Source organism: Lissotriton helveticus, chromosome 7, assembly GCF_964261635.1.
Source record: "Lissotriton helveticus chromosome 7, aLisHel1.1, whole genome shotgun sequence".
In the NCBI taxonomy this organism is placed as follows: domain Eukaryota; kingdom Metazoa; phylum Chordata; class Amphibia; order Caudata; family Salamandridae; genus Lissotriton; species Lissotriton helveticus.
The window spans coordinates 1,237,197,840-1,237,218,056 of record NC_136068.1 but is presented as its reverse complement, the minus strand read 5'-3'; positions in this window follow the sequence as shown (position 1 = coordinate 1,237,218,056).

Sequence of the window (20,217 nt, the reverse complement as noted above, 5' to 3'; positions counted from 1 at the left end):
ACCTCTTTATCCAATGATCGTTGTGCTTTTACGGCATTTCGTTTGGATGGTATACAGGCAGTTATGCACATAGAACACAGTAATGGACCACAATGTATACACATACAACAGGTGAAAATTAGTGCAGCTGCAATACACAGAATAGTCAGCAGTTTCCAACCCCAAGCAGAAATTAAAGAAGCCCAAAACCATCCAGCAAATGTCCAGGTACCATTTTTCTCATGAATATCAGAAGCTATCTTGTGCAGTTTAAGAATTGCTTCATATACAGAAGGCGAATTTTCAGGGATGAACACGCAACAACTACTTCCGATGACTTTACATGCTCCTCCTCTATCTTCTAACATAACATCCAGAACCATTCGGTTCTGAAGAGTTACAATTCTAGCCACTTGCAGTTCCTCGGTAATATTACCAAGCGCTATAACTGTTTCATTGGTGACAGCTTCTTCAACTCTAGTTAACCGTTGTATTTTCCTACTATTTAATGCAGCACCTACAAAGGGAAACAGGCCTACAAAGTCAACATATTGCTGCAGACTAGTGTCCGTCTGGTCAACATCGTCAATCCGAATTGTGCACTTATAACAATTCATGGAAATATTTCTGAACAGTTTAAAATCCCGGTGATATGAAGCAGGTGCAAGAAAAACAGGGGGCAATAGAAAAGATACATAACAAATACCAGACCACCCTATAGGCAATCTATGATACCCATGACTTCCACATACTAGATATATGTTATGTGAAGCCAGGAAAGTACTATCATTTATTCCATCTATATTTAACACAACAACACATTCGCTGATTCCCACTGAAATTCGTCCAGTACTTTGCACACAGAGATTAGCTTTAGTTCGTTTTACAGTAATTACAGATTCATTGCTTGTGGTAGAGTCTCTTGTATGGGTGAAAACATAAGGCGTTGCAGCATTGTCCGGCTGATATTCTTTCCATTCCCATATAGTTCCATTTGCTTGAGGATAACCATGTTCATCTTGATAACACTCTTTATTCAAACGGAAGAGAAGTCCACCTACTGCAGGTTTTCTGTTCAAAAAGAGAAGAGTGTACCAGGCTCGACAAGAACCATTATGCGGAAAAGGAAGTAGAATAAACGGCGTTCTTCTGATGAGCTGGAAGCATACCACAAATCTAGCAGTTTGTAGTATTGGTGGCATCGTGAGTGTGGTGGAGCATTTGAACAAAAATGTTATTCAAATAAGATTCTCGATGCTTATGCTCATGATAGGGAAGAGTAAAATGCTGATGCTCTTCCGGAATCGGAGTAGTAGGAACCATAAAGAATTCCCGAGCAGGAGTCACCCTCTCAACACGCCAGGTGATCACTGCTATAACTGTTAAAGCAACAAAAACACTTAATGCTCCTAAAATCTTCTTCTTAGTAGCATTCATAATCACAAAGCTAAATCTTCAAAACTAAAAAATGGAGAAAAAAAAATAATAATCCATGAGCTCTTTACTCTGGGTAGACGTTGGTTTCTTCACCACAGACCAAGACAGGTGTCACTACACTATGCAGGGCTGATCGCCCTCCCTTGTCATATCGGCTTTCCGTTTCCACTACCCAGAGCGGTTGCTCAACCAGTCTCGCAACAAAAAACCCTACAAATTACTTTCTTGATCTCAGATTGAATCGTGCTGCTCCAGGAGTCGTCTGGTCCGGGAAGAACTCCGCAGATCCGTCAGGTGTTACAGCAGGGCCTTTCTTCGTAGTCAAGATATCCCGATGGTCGGTCAACACAGCAGGTTCCACCAAGGTCAACAGTATCTTCCGGCAATGGGTGCTATGCATCCAGTTCTTCTTGTTGGTGACCCGAACTGCCGTTCTCGTGGCGAGGAGTACTTGCTCTGGTCCACGACACCTAGGTTCCAGGCTGCTTGACCTCTCAAATATCTTCAGCATCACAAAGTCGCCGGGACCGAGTTCATGGCCCTCACCTTGGGATTTATCAGGGAGCGCTTCTCGAACCTGCTGATGAATAGAAACCAAGCTGTTAGTCAATTGTGCCAAATAGTCGTTCATTAGAACACAAGGTAAATCATGCACAGAACTTGGTTTTGGAACTCCCCAAATGTTCATCGGCCGTCCAAATACCACCTCGTACGGGGTAAGACCCGTCCTAGAATGTGGTACCGGTCTAATGGACAATAATGCCAATGGCAACGCATCTGGCCAAGTCAGGTTCATGGAGGCTTGAATTTTCGCGATTTTGAGCTTGAGAGTGCCATTATACCTCTCCACCAATCCTGCAGATTGTGGATGGAACACAGCATGAAACTTCTGCTTAATTCCTAATCCCTTCAGGACATACTTGATAACTTCCCAACAAAATGAGGCCCGTTATCATTCCATAAAAGTCTGCAAACACCAAACCTCGGGAAGAACTCCTTCAATAGCACCTTAGCAGTAGTAATAGCAGTATTATCTTTCATAGGGCATGCCTCAATCCACTTACTGAAGGCGCAAACCACCACCAAGACATACTTTAAATTATTACACCGCTCAAGCTGAATGTAGTCCATTTGCAAGACTTCAAAAGGTGCAGTTGGTGTAACAAAACTTCCAGATGGAACTCATGTCCCTTTTCCAGGATTATATTGCAAACAAATCAAGCAGGACTGTACTATTCTCTTAGCTGTGCTAGCAATCACTGGATGCTCCCAAACTTGCATAAGCATTTTCGTCATTGCAAGAGCTCCAACATGTGCTAGCCCATGTGCCATCTGAACCATAGATTGTACAAAAGCTATAGGCAGCTTCCATCGATCCATCTGCTTGTTTCTCCAACAACCTTCATCATCTAACTCTCCTTCTCTAGACCATTGTTCACGCTCTTTGTCAGAAGCTGTCTTCTGTATCTCTCGCACTTCCTGTCTAGCATCATGCCATCTTTCAGCTTGCGACTTTACTACATACATAGAAGTGGTATTTCTCTGCATTGCAGTCTTGCGTGCTATACGATCTACAAAAGCATTTCCCGGTCCAATCTTATCTGTGACTTTCTTATGTGCACTGCACTTCACTATGGCAATTTTCTTCGGTAATGTCAATGCAGTCAAAAGATTGTGCACTAAATCTCCGTGCATTATCTGTATTCCATGGGATGTAAGAAAGCCTCTTTCCTGCCAGAGTAGGCCAAAATCATGCGCTACTCCAAAAGCATAGCGGCTATCTGTGTAAACGTTTACGCACAAACCAGCACTAAGCTCACATGCTCATGTCAATGCTATCAATTCAGCTGCTTGAGCCGATTTCTGTGGTATTCGACCTGTCTCCACTATTGTCTCAAGCGTGGTTATTGCATATGCGGCTGAGGTCGTACCATCTGGTAATTTCAAGCAAGACCCATCAACCCACAATTCACCATCTACATCTGGAAGGGGCGTATCCTGTAAATCAATGCGACCCTTTGTCTGTTCTTCAGTCAGAAAAACACAATCATGCGTTTCTTGTGACTGAGGCTGAGTCACCGGATATGGCAACAAAGTGGCTGGATTCAAAGTTGCACATCTCTTCAATGTAATGTGGGGGGCTAACAATGTTAATTCATATCCTGTAAGACGAGCACTAGTCAAGTGCTGCGTCTTTGTCTGATTCAGGAGGGCATCGACAGCATGTGGTACCAGCACTAACAATTTGTGTGACAAAACTCTTCCCTCACTCTGTCGAATACACACTGCTGTTGCTGCAACTGAACGAAAACATCCAGGTAATGCTCTAGCAACAGGGTCAAGAACTGCAGAAAAGTATGCACACGGACGTTGCTTATCGCCGTGTAACTGAACCAACACTGATAATGCACATCCATCTTTCTCGTGCACGTAAAGTGTGAAAAGCTTCGTATAATCTGGTGTGCCTAACACTGGTGCTGAACAAAGGGCTTGCCGGAACTGTCGAAAAGCACTTTCACATTCTTCTGTCCATGGAAGAGGTACTGGCGTATCTTTCGTCAAAAGTGCTAACAGGGGCTTAACAATGTGTGAAAATCCCCAAATCCACTGTATACAAAAAGAAGTGAGACCCAAAAATGCACGTACTCCTTTCTGTGTGGTAGGAAGTGGTGTGTCTAGAATAGCTTGTATGCGATCTGATGTCAATGCACATCCCTCCTTAGACAAAAGGTGACCTAAGTAGGTCACCTTTGGTCTACAGTATTGCAGCTTCTTTCGAGAGACTTTGTGATGATGTGAAGCAAGAAGAGAAAGTACATTTTCACACTGTTCTGGGGTGTGGGCTGCCAACAAGATGTCATCGACATATTGTATGAGAGCCACACCCTCAGTCAGTACAAAAGAATCAAGTTCCCTCTTCAATGCTTGGCTGTAAATATTCGGACTTTCAGTGTAGCCCTGAGGAAACCTACAAAATCTGTATGATTGATTATTCAAAGTGAAACCGAACAAATATCGGCTATCAGGATGAATAGGGATCGAAAGGAAAGCGTTTTTCAAGTCAATCACAGTGAATGTAGTGGCAGACGGAGGGACTAAAGTAAGAAGTGTTGTGATATCAGGGACCACAGGATATTGTGGTACTACTATCTTATTCATCTCCCTCAAATCAATAATGAATCTATAAATTTGTGTATCAGTATCTCTCTTCAGAATCTGAAGAATCGGGCTGTTGCAAACATTGTATGGGACTTCCTCAACAACTCCAACTCGTATCAAATCATGTACAATTTGTATAAGTGCCTCTTTTCCCTCCTGTGAAATGCGATATTGTGGCAATCGAGGTAACACAGCTCCCTCCTTGACACTAATCTGGACCGGAGGAATGACCATCTGACCCACATCGGTGTCTGAGGTAGCCCACAAAGATTCAGGAAGGGAGGCTAATGCAGTGTCTTCTTTAACCAAGTAAATTCTGTCAAATTCAGTGTAATTATCGTTTAAAATGACTCGCACCCCTTCAGGAAAACATCGTATCGTAGCTCGAAAGTATTTTAACATGTCAAGGCCCAAAATGTTGTCTGGCGTGTTAGGGGAGGGCAAAAACGGACATGGAGCACTGAATTTATCAACATAGAATAAGAGTGGCTGGGACAATGGGCTAAGGGAAGATGTTCCATCGAAACCTATCGAAGTAATAGTTGTGCCAGACAGGGGAGCCCTCGGAACCGATTGTTTAGACAAAGCGCTACGTGTAGCTCCTGTATCAACCAGAAACCGATCAGTAGAGCCCAAAACATGTGCTGTAACATAGGGACCAGTATGATCTACTGGAACTTCAATTGATTCCTTACCCCATCCTAGGCAATCCTATGCATGAGCAGAATCATACAAGTCAGGCTGGACATAATCGGACATTTGATATTGATTCCGCCAATCGAAGGCGTTCTGTCTCTGCTGTGGGCGTGTATTCATATCAGATCGGGCACGATCATTCGTACTCCCTCGATTCTCCGAGGAACTTGAACCAGTTCTCCCTTGACCCCGCCCCCTAGCATCCTGCTGAGAATGTAACACGGGGCAATTACGCGCCCAATGGACGAATTGCTTACAATATGCGCATTGATTTGAAGATACATCCGAATGACCATAAGGAGTATTGGGAGGCGGTCGTCCACCTCTATCAAAAGTTCTATCGGGCCCCTATCATAACCTCTAGAAGGCGGACCATACACCTGGGCCAACATGACTTTCGTTTTTAACTCTTTTGACTTCTTGTCCTCGGTCCCCTTCGCCTCCGTCTCCTGGCGCTCCTAATACTGAGCCATCGTCAAAACAGAGGCCGGAGAGGACGTAGTCCAAGAACTTTCGCTAGCTTTCAGCCGGCTTGCGATCCCTGGTAACAGATTTGAAACGTATTTATCAACAAACAAATGTCTGCTGGTATCATCAGTAAGAGACTGACCGCTAAAATCATGAAAAGCTTCCTCAAAACGAGTAAAGAAATCAGAAACCGATTCATCTATCTTTTGTTTACAGGACGCTAAAACAGTCCAATCTATCTTTTTAGGGGGAATAATCGTTTTAAGTTTAGTCAAAATGGCTGCAGGAAGATCTTATATTAACTGATGCGGTTTTTGGGAAGGCTCTCTATCCGCATCTATGCACTCTATCTCCTTCCATTCGGCACCAAGAACAGCACGGTCATCAATTTTACGAACGGTCCTCCACATATCTGGGGGTAAAATAAGACCGAAAAACAAATCTATATCACATAAAGTCATGACACAGGAATTTAAAGCACCCTCAACTTCTTTGTAAAAGGCGGCTGGATTTTTTACGCGGGTCAGGCAATGCATTTTTAAGTGCCATTACATCTGCCCTATTCCAGGGGGTGTACACTAAGCATGGGCGGATTTTGCGGATTGGCAATCCGCGAACTTGCGTATTTACGGATTCGCAATCCGCGAAGATCCGCGAACTCTAGCGGACTTGCGGATTTTTCCGTTTTTTGTGTTGGCGCGTGTTCGCGCCGATTTTGGGACAAGTTCGCAATTGCGAACTTACTTTTCGGCTTGCAACGGCCGCGACTATGTTGTTTCTACGTCTGGTTTATCATCACAGGTTCACAGCACCCTCTGTTTCACCACTGCCACCCTCTGGGACACCCATGCCACCCTCTAGTACATCCTCACAGGCACCTATTAGGTTTATTTATTACTGTAGATTATGGTGGTTGAAAAAAGCTAGCACACCTGCCCTTCTTCAACTGCCATCAATTAATTTGTGTTTCATTAATGTGTCAGTAATTTTGAAAGTTCCAGTCTGGCTGGCACCTGCTTCCTTCCTTATCTGTAATTTGCTTTTTGTTGCAGTGAATTTTTTTTTTTACAGGACCTTTATGGTGCTATTCTATGAGCCTGCTGTTTGGGTCATAGCAGGGTCATAGAATTGTTGCAAACTCTGGAGGGGCCCATCAGGAAGCACTACCTTGAATGTTACTAATGTTAAGTTTGAACTTTTGCACCTGCTCATTGCTTTCATTTTAGCTAAAATCGTTTTTTTTGCAATTTCGCGCGTTATTTGGGGCGCGAATCCGTGCGAGATCGATTTCGGAAGCCGCGAATACGTGCGAATACAAAATTGTTTTTGTTGCGACGTGTATATTCGCGTGATCTTGCGCGTGTTCGCGAGGCGCTTCTAGCTATTCGTTTGCCAAGTTACCCTATCGGTCGTACACGGGCGCGGCCATCTTGTTGGCGTGACGTAATTCCGTTTCCGCCCGCTATGTGTAATCTCGCAAAGTGTGCTGCTCGCGAGTACAAGTTCGCGCGTACTCGCAAGGAAAATCTCGCGCGAACTTACCCACGCGGTCGTGAACGGGCGCGGCCATCTTGTTTCTCATTCATTGCTATGGTTCTGGGCATGCTTTCTCTATCCTCTCTCAATCTCTGCCATCCTTTGCTTGTTTGAAGTTTTTTTGATCTAATTTTACTTATTATCTAACCCTCTATTTTTCTAGCTCTATATTTTTGTGTTTTCTGCAGCTTTTAGTTACTTTTAAACTACTTTTTTAAACTCTTTTATTTTCTTCTTCACTAGTCTATTTCTTCTTTATCATTTAAGTTTATTTCTGCCCAGACCATGGTAAAGGGAGCCGGGAAGCACCCTGAGAAGGGGAAGGGTCCCGCACCCCGTGCCCGGCTCCCGTGCGGGCGTTTAAGGGGGGAGCAAGTGGTCCCGAGGGAGATCTTTAGCGCGGAGGAAGTGGCGGCACTGATCTTCCATGTCCAGCGCCGCCTCCCCAAGACGATCCTGGGAGGCGGCAAGATCGCGACCGGCTATGGCATCCGGGAGCGCCGCCAGCGGTGGGAGAAGGTGTGCCGGGCCATGTACAAGATCTCTGGGGTCCGGCGCACATATAACCAGGCCACCCACCGCTGGACCGATGTCATGGACCGGGAGCGGGACTTGCTGGACGCGCTCGGCGTAGAGGTCCCCGGGCTTGGTGAGTAGTAGTAGTAGTACATTTACTACTCTGTTTTATCCTGCTCTGTTATTTGCAAATCTTTGTTCTTTACCAAGAGCAATAATGCTGCCGATTACATTGAGGTAAATTATATTTCAAAATCTTCTATGCATTTCATTTTCAGGTGCACTGCTCTCCTTCTCAGTAGCCTTGCTTGCTACTATGCTTCTTTGTTTTGTATGTTGTGTTCAGAAGCATTTCATTGGCCTGAGAAATTATGTATCAGTGTACTGTAAAGAAAAGAACTGCGTAATGCTAGACAGTAAGGGTCATATTTTCAATTACCGGCGCATCCCTGCAAAGTAGCAGGGATGCGGCAGTAATTGTGTGCCATGCCACCACCACCCATTGGCCCAAAACGTCACAGAAGCCTTACGCATCTGTGCCGTAAAGGCAGCGCATTGCTGGAGTTGCGTGCCAACGATGGCGCAGCTCCAGCAATGCTCTGGGGTACCCTATCTCCCCAATGCTGCATCAAGCCGTACGTCGGCTTCAAGCGCGCAGGGTTTGAGTCATGCATCATTGTCATAAAAATGACTGATTGACATCTTGTAGATTTCCCTCAGCCACTTTTAGGATTCGTTCCTGCGCAGGTACGCCCTCCCTTGCGCCGGAACGCCCCCTGATGGCGCAGGGCTTTACAACGTGATGCATCGCCCATATGCCCATATGTGTTTTTTTTTTAATATATACGCCGCACCAACACCATGGCGAGTCTTTTGTTCTGCCGCTGCGTCAGAAAAGGCACGCAACAATGGAGGAAAATCAGCCGCAACTTCCGCAAGGGACTTATAAATCAGCCCCAACAGACTGAAGTCCAGTGTCCTTCCTTTAGACAGTCACATGGCTATCAGAAGAAATAGTGGCGGTGGTGGCGGGTGGATTGATAGTTTGAGTATTCACTGATCTGCAAGCAGGATGGACTTTGTCTGTCACGTGTTGTGCACTACTGCCTGCAGTGCCAGGCCTAGGCAAACCTCTTTAGTAGTCTGTTTATTGAGTTACATAGGAACTTTCTAAGTCAACGTTCCGCAAATCAGGCAATACGAATAACGTAGTATACCACATGAGATAGATCCCGTGGAATAGTTGTCTATCTATTTGCTATTTTTCCAAAATATGTTGTTATTGTTCTTTTGAAATGTTTGATTTGGTTGAAAAATCTCATCCATGTTTTATGGTTTTTCTTTCTTTCATGTTGTACATCAGCTCCCCCCAAGGGCAAGAGGACACAGGAGGAGGGTGCTGAGGATGCAGGCCAGGATCGGGCAGGCGAGGGCTCCTTTGCTGGCCCCAGTAAGTTTACATTTTACTAAACAGTACCTATTTTTTCCTAGCGTTCCTCATTCGATTTTTTCTAAATCGTCTTTGATCTTCTTGTAGACTGGATATAAATTCTTATCCTGCCTCGAATATGACTCCCTGTGGTATTACTAGACTATTCTTATTAGTCTGTCTGTGTAGCTAACTAAGATTGGACATTTGGCAATTCCATTGGACTCCCATTATATTCAGCAATACCTCTATGCACTGTCTCCTTACTGACTAGATAGTGTGGCAGAGTCATTCAGCTCCCGAAGTCACCGATTATAGATCCCCAATGATCTCTAGATTATCGTACGCAGGACAAGAGAGTAGTACGGAGTCACAGCACAGTCAAGAAGTGTCAGAGGCACTCATGCTTGCAAAAATTCCAAAACCTTTAGCTCATCCACTCTAGTCTAGAGGAACAAAAACCACAGAGTCTATTTAAGTGTAAAAGCTTTATTAAAAGTAAACACATTTATTGAAATCTACTTTGTCATAAAACTATTTAACTGTAAACGGAAAAGTGGTTAGTGCTGACGATTAATTGGACACATTTCTTGTGGTCGAGCCGAACTCTCACCTACTTTGAACTTGATCCTGGTCGTGTTCTTAGGACTCAGGAGTCAAGCTTCTGTCTGTTAGGAGAAAAAGTGGTGCGTGTTAAAAATCAAAAGCAAGCATTCATCAGTTGTGCATAAAAGTGCAGCAAGACAACAGCCTTCCCTGGAAAATGGGACATTTTTACTATGGAGTAGACAGTCACAAATTATTACATTGTATTCTGTTTTTTTAACATTTCTCCTAGACCAAATATTATATAGTAGTGAGTGGTGTATTCTAACTTTCTTAAATGTACTTTGTAGGTGTAACATCTGGTGACGGGGCCAGCGCGGAGGTGGCTGATGTGTTGGACTTGGACTCGGAGGCCTCTGGGGAGGATGCGGCGGTAGAAGAGCTGGTGGCCGTTCCTGTGGGGGATCAAACGGTGGTGGCGGAAACAGGTAAGCTATATATTCCTTACTTATTGAGATTGAAGACTGCATAGTGTGCTTTCTGCACGGGTGTATTACAATTACAAATCAACCAGGTAGTAGCCTCCTCGAAATGTACTTCGACTTAGCTGTGAAGTTTTTGGTGAGAAGAATCCCAATAAGTTCTTAGACGAACGTGATGGATGGGATGAACGAAAAGCGATAGAAGGGTGTAAGTAAGTGGGACGCGAACTTGTATGATGGCTGGCAAAGAAGAACGATATGTGTTTGCTTGGACCCAGAGGTGGCTGGGAAGGAAAGAATATGGTATGGTGCATGGCTGGGTCAATGATGAAGCAAGGATGGGTGGAAGGACAGCAGCCTGGGTGGGTGAAACAGAAACTGTATGTGTGCGTATACTTTGAATGAATGGATGCCTGGAGCATGGTATTCTCTGACTCTTACATAGCAAATGTGTATCTAGAGAGAGTAGATGGTCGCCAGGTGAAGTAAGTGTTACCTTGAAGAGCATGTACCACCGCACCCGCACGTCCGTCCCAGTGCAGGGAAGGCAAGGAAAAGAAATTGTAAATGTGTCCAATACTACCATGAATAGTAGCAGTACTTTGTATTGCGTTTGCATTCACAGCATATATCTGGTTATTACGGTGGACACTCCGTACCTCTCTTAATAACTTTAGTTTACTTGTAGTACGTCATTCATGTGTGGGTGTATCACTGTGTTCACTCAATATTAAGCAAAGCACCTAAAGTCATCTCATCTGTCATTAAATACGTCCCATGTGAAGTGATAGATAATCAAATTAGTTAGCTTCTTCAGTTTCCTTTTCTAGTACTCATTTGCACTGTAGGGTGAAAGGTAAATTAATTAAGCAGTAGCCCTTGTAACAGAGTATTCTCAGTGCCACCCGTAATAGAAAAGTAATAGCTTCACCACCTGCATGTACTGGACCGGTACAGTAACGCAAGTCTGTCTCCATCATCATGGTGTGCAACTTTTTTTCTCGGGTGCAACTTCACTGTGCTGTGTCCATGTCATTCTGCCGGCTTGCATAAGATAACGTACCCATTTCCCTAAACAAGAGAGAAGAAGAAGAATAAGACTGGTGTACTGTCATAGTCGACTGTAATGGAAGTCCATAGTGGTCATAGAATTAGTTCATTAAACTACCACTACTGTTAGAGCAAGGATGCAGAAGTGGGAGGGTTACATAGATACTGTCCTCAATAGTTATGTACTGTGCTTTCAATTTGCTACTTGTACTCTGTGACCCAACTTTCGGCTCAATCACTTTGTGTTATTAATAAGGAGCATTGGTTACAGACTATGTCTTTCTTTCTTCATATAGTTGCTCCTTCCAAATCAACAACAAGGAGGGAGCAGGCTAGATTGGCCCGGCAACGGAGGCTGGAGGCCACAGTCGCCGAGTATCGGCGGCTGGTGGCCCTGGAGGAGGAGGAGGACACGCAGTCGAGCGGGGCAACATCTTCGACTGTGACCACTGCATCCTCCTCCGTGACTAAACCAGCGGGACCGAGCCGGGCTAAGAAAGCCGACCGCCACCGCCAAGCACCCGAAACACCAGCTGCCCCCCACAGGAGCTGCAAGGAACGCCAACACCGCCTACGAGTCCGCATGTCCAACCTGGAGCAGGAGGTCCTGAGGTATAAGACCTTGGTTAAGGGCCTCCGCTCCGAGCTTGCCACCCTCCGCAAGGAGTATGATGCCCATGCCGCATCATGCACCAGCACCAGCACCCTCCAGTAGTGGAGTGTCCCTTGCCCTTTTTTTATAGACTTTTGGGGGGTGGGATTTGGGAGTTGGGATCGTTTTGGGACGTTTCAGAGACAATCGTTGGGGTTAGGGTGGGTGAGGGAGATTATTTTGTTAGGGATAAATAAATATATTTTTCAACTACTTTATCTGACCATACCTGTTTTTTACTGCTTTTCAGTCTGGTGGGTGGGGGGCGGGGGTGTAACAGTAACTTTGTTTTCCTGAACAGTCGTAGGACTTTAGTAGTACAACCGTCAAACTCTTGTCTACTCCGAAATAATACTCCATTATACTACCTCCCACCAAACGCTTATCTTACCTGTAATTTGTGTTAGAAATTAGGGCTAGGCCCAGGGCTGGCTCCAGGTGAAATGGGGATTAACGTTGTCATTCCTGGGCGGGTGACATTTCCTCATTGCGGTGTTACTAGTGGTGTGACACAGTGGCAGTTGCATGCCTATGGAAAAAAAGAAAACGAAACCTTGTTTGTACTCCTTACTGTAGCATTACAACGGTTACGGTACGATCGAGAAAATAGCAGGTGACAGTACACTAGAACAGTGCCATAATGTAGCCTAACAAATGGTAAAGTATTGCAAGTATAACTAGTACTTGCGTTGAATTTATTTGACATTGGCTACTACTACTAGAAGATATAGTACTGAAGCTGAGTAAGTCTAGAAGATATCCTCGTATTCCTTCACCAGCCTGTTGCTGCTATCACCTTATCCTCCCCAGCAAGTGTGTGGAATTATTGATGTCATTTTAGTCAGACATCAAGCAAAACAACACAGCCCGGGGGAAGAGGGTTAGGGTTTGTAAAATGGATGGGAATGGGGGTTTCTTTTTGGGTAGGTTTTGTTGAGAGAAGAAAAAAAAAGCAGAGCATGGACAAACAATAATTGAAGATACAGAGTTTACAGACAATCTTTGGTTACAAAGTAAAGGTAAGCACATGCAGTCACACTCATAGAATAAAAGACAACAATGGATACTGTATCTGTATTGCGTATGTTGTTGGAGTTGTCCTGTTGAAATTGGTAAGTAAGTTGCATGCAGCAAACAATTCCTCTTATTGGCGGCACTCCTCCATTCCAGCTGACGCTTCGTCCATCAATGTGGTGGTGACCACTGACAGAAGAGACACCCTGTCCACTGCCTGCCTGGCGGATGTTGACTGAAACCCGGCCTGTAATTATTGAACGGAAAACAGGAAGTGCTATTACAATACCACTGATAAATAAATAAAAGGTATGTACGCTGTGTGGTTCAAAAAGTCACACTTTGATTTCCCTAATAGACAGTACAATATTTTTGAAATTGCGTGCTCTGTCTGAGTCACCTTTTTAAGGATCAATAAGTATGGCCAAAATATTATAGCGGATCTTTCCCCTCAAGGTGGGTGTACTACTGTGTTTTAGAACAAAATTTGACCTTCCCAGCAATGCTCCCACCAAGACCCTTACTAAAGCCAGTCGCAAAAATGTAGAAGAACCCAATCATATCTCCAAAAACGATGCCTAGCAGAAAAATGGTTACAAAACGTACTTTGAAAGTAACAGTAGACCCAAATACAGACCGTGGATTGTATTCAAACCACTTGCCTGCAAGCAAAAGTATCCATAGCCAGCATCGCTCCAACAGTGCTCTACAACAACAGAACCGCGTTGCAATAGAACCCCCCTAAACACATGCAATCCTGCTGCTAGGGCTAACCCTAACGAACCCTAACTTACAAAAAGTGCCAAAACTGGTGTTTCCTTATGGATTTTGTCCAACTAACTTCTAGCCGGTATTAGACCTTCCCAGGAATGCCCCAGGCAAGACCCGCCAACCCACCCGCAAAAAAACACCCGACACAACACCACCAAACAGCGAAAAAGCTAAATCTCATACTTACAATGTCTCTCGGCCTTCGGTCCAAACGCGGCGCTGTGCAGCTAGGTCGTCATCATCATCATCAATCATCATAACTCCTGTTTTCCACCACGGATTTCCTGAAAAGCAAATGCAATCAAGATTAGACTGTCGCAGCAGTGCTTCGACAGAGACCCCGGCCGCAACCCACCCACGAACAGCAGGAAGCCCCCCAAAACGCTACATTGAGCAAGATGTCTGAAGAAATGGCAAAAAAAAGGCTGTTCCTTATGGATTTTGTCCAAAACACTTGTATCCGGTATTAGACCTTCCCAGGAATGCCCCAGGCAAGACCCGCCGGCGCCAACCCACCCGCAAAAAAACACCCGACAACACCCCCAAACAGCGAAAAAGCTAAATCTCATACTTACAATGTCTCTCGGCCTTCGGTCCAAACGCGGCGCTGTGCAGCTAGGTCGTCATCATCATCAATCATCATAACTCCTGTTTTCCACCACGGATTTCCTGAAAAGCAAATGCAATCAAGATTAGACTGTCGCAGCAGTGCTTCGACAGAGACCCCGGCCGCAACCCACCCACGAACAGCAGGAAGCCCCCCAAAACGCTACATTGAGCAAGATGTCTGAAGAAATGGCAAAAAAAAGGCTGTTCCTTATGGATTTTGTCCAAAACACTTGTATCCGGTATTAGACCTTCCCAGGAATGCCCCAGGCAAGACCCGCCGGCGCCAACCCACCCGCAAAAAAACACCCGACAACACCCCCAAACAGCGAAAAAGCTAAATCTCATACTTACAATGTCTCTCGGCCTTCGGTCCAAACGCGGCGCTGTGCAGCTAGGTCGTCATCATCATCAATCATCATAACTCCTGTTTTCCACCACGGATTTCCTGAAAAGCAAATGCAATCAAGATTAGACTGTCGCAGCAGTGCTTCGACAGAGACCCCGGCCGCAACCCACCCACGAACAGCAGGAAGCCCCCCAAAAGGCTACATTGAGCAAGATGTCTGAAGAAATGGCAAAAAAAAGGCTGTTCCTTATGGATTTTGTCCAAAACACTTGTATCCGGTATTAGACCTTCCCAGGAATGCCCCAGGCAAGACCCGCCGGCGCCAACCCACCCGCAAAAAAACACCCGACAACACCCCCAAACAGCGAAAAAGCTAAATCTCATACTTACAATATCTCTCGGCCTTCGGTCCAAAGTAACGCGCTGTGCAGCTAGGTCATCATCAATCATCATAACTCCTGTTTTCCACCACGGATTTCCTGAAAAGCAAATGCAATCAAGATTAGACTGTCGCAGCAGTGCTTCGACAGACACCAAAAATTACACACAAACCCCCGGAACCCCGCCAAAGAGCACCTCAAAGGCAAGCAAGTCAGCAAAAACGGCAAGAAATTTCCACCTCATATTTGGTCCAAAACACTTTTGTCCATTATTAGAGCTTCACAGCAATGGGCCCAAAACCGTCAACTCACCCGCAAAGAAGTACAACACCCCCACAAGTGCTGAGTCTTTCTTCATTGTGCGTAATCCAGCACTCTGCTTGGAGGGAAATCGCAGTCTGGAGGAGGAGGATAGAGGAGCATGTTCTTCAGAACTTGTGAACCTGAGGAATGTAGACTGCGGCACCTTCAAATCAATAAGCAAACAAGTGAAGACAGTTCTGATGATGGTCTTGTTTTTGGGATTAGGTGATTAAAGTTTGAATTAAATTAACTGTGCAAAACAAAGAAAGAGAGACACAAAGCACACAGGAATAAAAGTGAATAAGGACGAAAAAGAAAGTTCTTGATTGATTGTCTCATTTTCAGGGCTCGGTGTCAGGGAATAAGAACAAGATTTCGTCATCATACTCTGCGAATTCAGGCTGGATGAGGTCAGTGGCACCGAACAGAGAAAAAATCCCCTCATCTACGTTGCTGTCCTCATCGTCTTCATGTGGCGTGCTTTCTCGCACTTTGTAATCTGGTGGTATGAGGTGCTGATTCATCTTGATCATTGTCAGCCGCTCCACATTTTTGGGCGATAGGCGGCTCCGTTTGGCAGTTACAATGCCACCAGCAGCACTGAAAACACGTTCAGAAGACACACTTGCGAGTGGGCAAGACAAATAGTTTATAGCCAGGTTGTAGAGCTGTGGCCACAATTGTTTTTTGCCATGCCAATACTGCAATGGCTCCTCATTAAGAAAGACCACTGTTGAGTCATTCAGATAGTCCTGCACCATCGACTCAAGGTCATCAACTGTTCCTCCACTTTGCTTACTTTTTGCTGTGCCTGTGACATTTTTTAGAGAACCATACCCCATCAAACTTAGCCAATCCTCCTCCCCAGCCACTGTTAGTGTTGTCATTGTGTGTGGTGCAGATGATCCAGTTGCCGGTGTCTTTAACGGCTGAGAGGTCACTTGTGCCCCAGCCACAGGTGCAGAAGTGGATTCTTGTGACTGCGGATGGCCTGCTGATGCTGATGCTGATGTACTGGCTTCTCCTTCAATAACCTGCCGTTCTTTTTCAAACCTCTTGGCTGACCAGGCTAACCAATGTTTGTACTTTTGAACATCTGCATCAGCGAAAGGAAAGAATGCGTTGTCTGCCAGCGCCTTTTTGTAGCGTGGATCCAGAATAGTAGCACAAATGTAATGCTGATCTGAGTTGATGTTTTTAAGACGTTCATCACCACGTAGGCGATGTAATAATTTCTCAGACAAAATGAAATGGTTTTTTTTTTTTTCATCTTTTTCAAACTCAGAAGAAACCGCCATCAGTTGGTGCTCCAGTATGCACAACAATGGGATAGCTTTTCCCAAATTACAGTCCTCCTGGCTGACTGCACGCGTGAAGAACTCAAAAGGACGAAGCATGTCTGTCAGGCTTTTAACTATGGCCCATTGCGCCTTACTCATCCGCAGGTCCTCCTTCTGAGATGTAGCCTCTGTCAAGAAATAGTGATCGAGTACCGTATACTGCTCATGCAGACGCTCAAGCATGTAGAAGGTTGAGTTCCAACGTGTTGCCACCTCCTGGATGAGTGCTTTCACTGGCATTCCACGTTGAAGTAGCAGTCTCCGCAGATGCTTCCGGGCCTTAAAAGAATGGCTGAAATGGTTGCACATTTTGCGGCAGGTGGCCATTACCTCGAACGCTGGACTCTCTTTATCACTCAAGAATTTTTGAACTACCAGGTTGATACAGTGCGCCAAACACGGCACTCTAACATGGTGACCCTGTGACATGGCCTTAACTACATTGGCGCCATTATCCGTGGAAACATAACCAATCTTGCGTTTTAGGGGGGATAGCATTGACAACACCTTTTTGTCAAACTCTTCCAAAAGGTTTTCTGCTGTGTGACTTTTCTCCAAGGCAAACATGGCTAGTGTTGCATGTTTCCGAGCAGCTTTGAAAACTTGGTCCGGGTCAACACCTGCGTTTAGCTTTGCTATAACACCTGAAAAAGAGACCCAGTGTGCAGTGATGCACATGTAATCATCGCCTGGGCCACTGGTCCACATGTCTGTTGTCAGATGTATTGTGTGAACAGCACTCTTCTGCAAAGCTGCCCCAATCGCCTGCAGCACATCTTCATGTAGTGCTGGAACCGCAACTCTGGCAAAATAGAACCGGCTCGGAACCTTCCATTTAGGGCAGAGCGTTGCAACTAATTCAAGAAAACCTACCGCTTCTACAAAAGAAAAAGGTAGAAGGTCCACAGCTAGCATTTTAGCCAGCTTAGTGTTATACAGACGCGTCAGTGGGTGGTTGCGTTCATATGGCACGTCTGAAGTAAGCATTGTTCTAATGTTGGCCTGGACCAAGCATTTACGGGCTGATAATGACTTCGTTGACCCAATTTTGCTCGCTGGTGAACTTTTGTGCGTTGGTGTCTCACTCGCTCCAACACTCTTAGTGTGCCTCACATTGGGTGTGCTGCTGAGAGGGGTACTGGGTGTAAGGGAAGTGTTTGACACGTCTTCTTCCTGCTCGTCAACATCAGATGAAACATCAACGTTTCCTTGATTTTGGCCTTTCTTGATCGCAGCTAGGTGCGCAAACCATTGGACACCGTGCTTTCTGTCAAGATGACCACTCTGGCCGCCGGTACCATAGTTGCTACCTGGCTTACCACGACTAACTGCAAGCTTACAAAGGGTACAAATGGCAAACCTTGGATTTTTGGGACAAACAGTAAAGAAGTCCCAAACTGGGGACTTGAAGTGTCTGTGGGACCTGGAGGAGGCGGCGATACTGGTGGTGGTGGTGGTCATGAAGCTAATGCCAGATGAAGTGGAGGATCTGGATTGGCCAACTTTTGTACGTTTTCCACTTTCACCGCCACTAATTAAGGTCGAGGTTGACGCAGGTCTCTTCTTGCCAGAAAGAAATATGGAAGCGGGACGAGTTGGTGTACTACTTAACTCCAATGATTGTGGTGTTTCCACTGCCTCCTCATCGACAACATCATCATCATCATCATCACGCGCAGCAGCTCTTCGGGCTAGGGTCAAAATGTCTGTTTGCTGCATGCCCGCTGGGGCTGCAGTGACCTTTATGATGACTGGGTCGTCGTTGGCAGAGTCTTCATCAGCAGCAGTATCCGCCACTTCTTGTTGAGCCTCATCACACTCCATAAGTCTGAGACTTTGGACGAGCTTCCTTTTACGCTTAAGTACCTTTGTTGGATCATGGTGTGCCTCACTCTCAGGCGGCTGTGGTGCTGGTTCCCAAGTTTGATCCGTATCATCAGAAGGAGGTGTGCTTGAAGAGGATGTAGACACCACCCTTGATCTCTTCCTTGCTAGGGTTGTGGAAGACAATGAAGGATCATCAGGAGGAGTGGCTTCCTCAAATGATACCTCGCCTTGATTGTCGATTTCCTGATGTGCCCCTACTTCGGGAGGAACAACTATTGTGGGCACTTGTTGTGACCCTCCATGCACCTCTGCATGCGCATCTCCTTGCGCTGCCTCTCCTTCCACATGTACTTGGGCTTGTACTTGCACATGTGATTGTTGTTGCCGCTGTGGTTGTTCAACACTCGTCAGATGAGCTACAACAACCTGTGTTGATTGAGGGACATTGCTGCTGCTTTCTTGCGATGAGCCAACATCACTGGTCGATGGTGATTGAAGAAGTATACTGGCTGCCTCTGCAGCACTCAAGGGCTTGGACTTAAGTTGGCGTGGTGGTGGTGGTGGCACTGAGCCCAATGGAGCGGGGGTGCTGCTGCCAGCTTGGTCCCCAGCAGATCCCGCTGCAGCTGCTGCAGGCATACTTTTTTTTTTACTCACAAAAAAAGGGGCGGGCGGCACACCAGTGTCCTTGGTAACTTGCTTCTTCTGCTCCTTACTGGCACCTTTCTTGCTAGAGGAGCTACGGGTTACTTTTTTTGGGGCCATCTTCTTCAGAGCAGGTCAGCAGGCAGCAGTTGCACGAGTTGCAGAGGGTTCTGTGTCCAGACGTGACGTCGCGTGACGTTATGCTGCACACACCGCTGCAGGACTTCTTCCTGGCACTGGTGGTTCTATTGAGTCTTCTTGTGCACCTAAAAGCAATGGAAGACAGAGGAACATCAGTTCAGTTATACACCCCAAAAAATCGACAAAACACAGAAAAATGAGCACAATCCCATGCCATCCATGATGTTTACATTGAAGACACCCCACAGAAAGACTAGGGACATGCAAGTATGCAACACTCACTACCCCTGGGCATAAGGGATGAAAAGTAGGCAAAATAAGTGCAGGCCTCAGACACTGCCTCTCCTCAAAATGGCCCCCTTACACCCCAAGCACATGTTGCCTGTACCAGCCAGCACTCAAGATGGCCACCACCACCACCCACATGGCCAGTCCACATCAACAGTACACCCCCAAAAAACAGAAAAACAGCCAGAAATCACCACAATCCAATGCCATCCATGATGTTTACATCAAAGAGAGTGAGACAACACCACAGGCACACTCAGTCCATGCACCACCACCACCCCTGGGCAAGCAAAAGGCCACACCAGCAGCCCCCCAAAAACGACAAAAAACAATAAAATAAGCACAATCCCAGCCCATCCATGGCCTCAATTATGTTTAAATTCAAGAAGACACCCCACAGAAAGACTAGGCCCATGCAACACTCACCACCCCTGGGCAAAGGGCCACACCAGCAGGCCCAAAAAAACGACAAAAAACAATAAAATCTGCACAATCCCAGCCCATCCATGGCCTCAATGGTGTTTAAATTCAAGAAGACACCCCACAGAAAGACTAGGCCCATGCAACACTCACCACCCCTGGGCAAAGGGCCACACCAGCAGG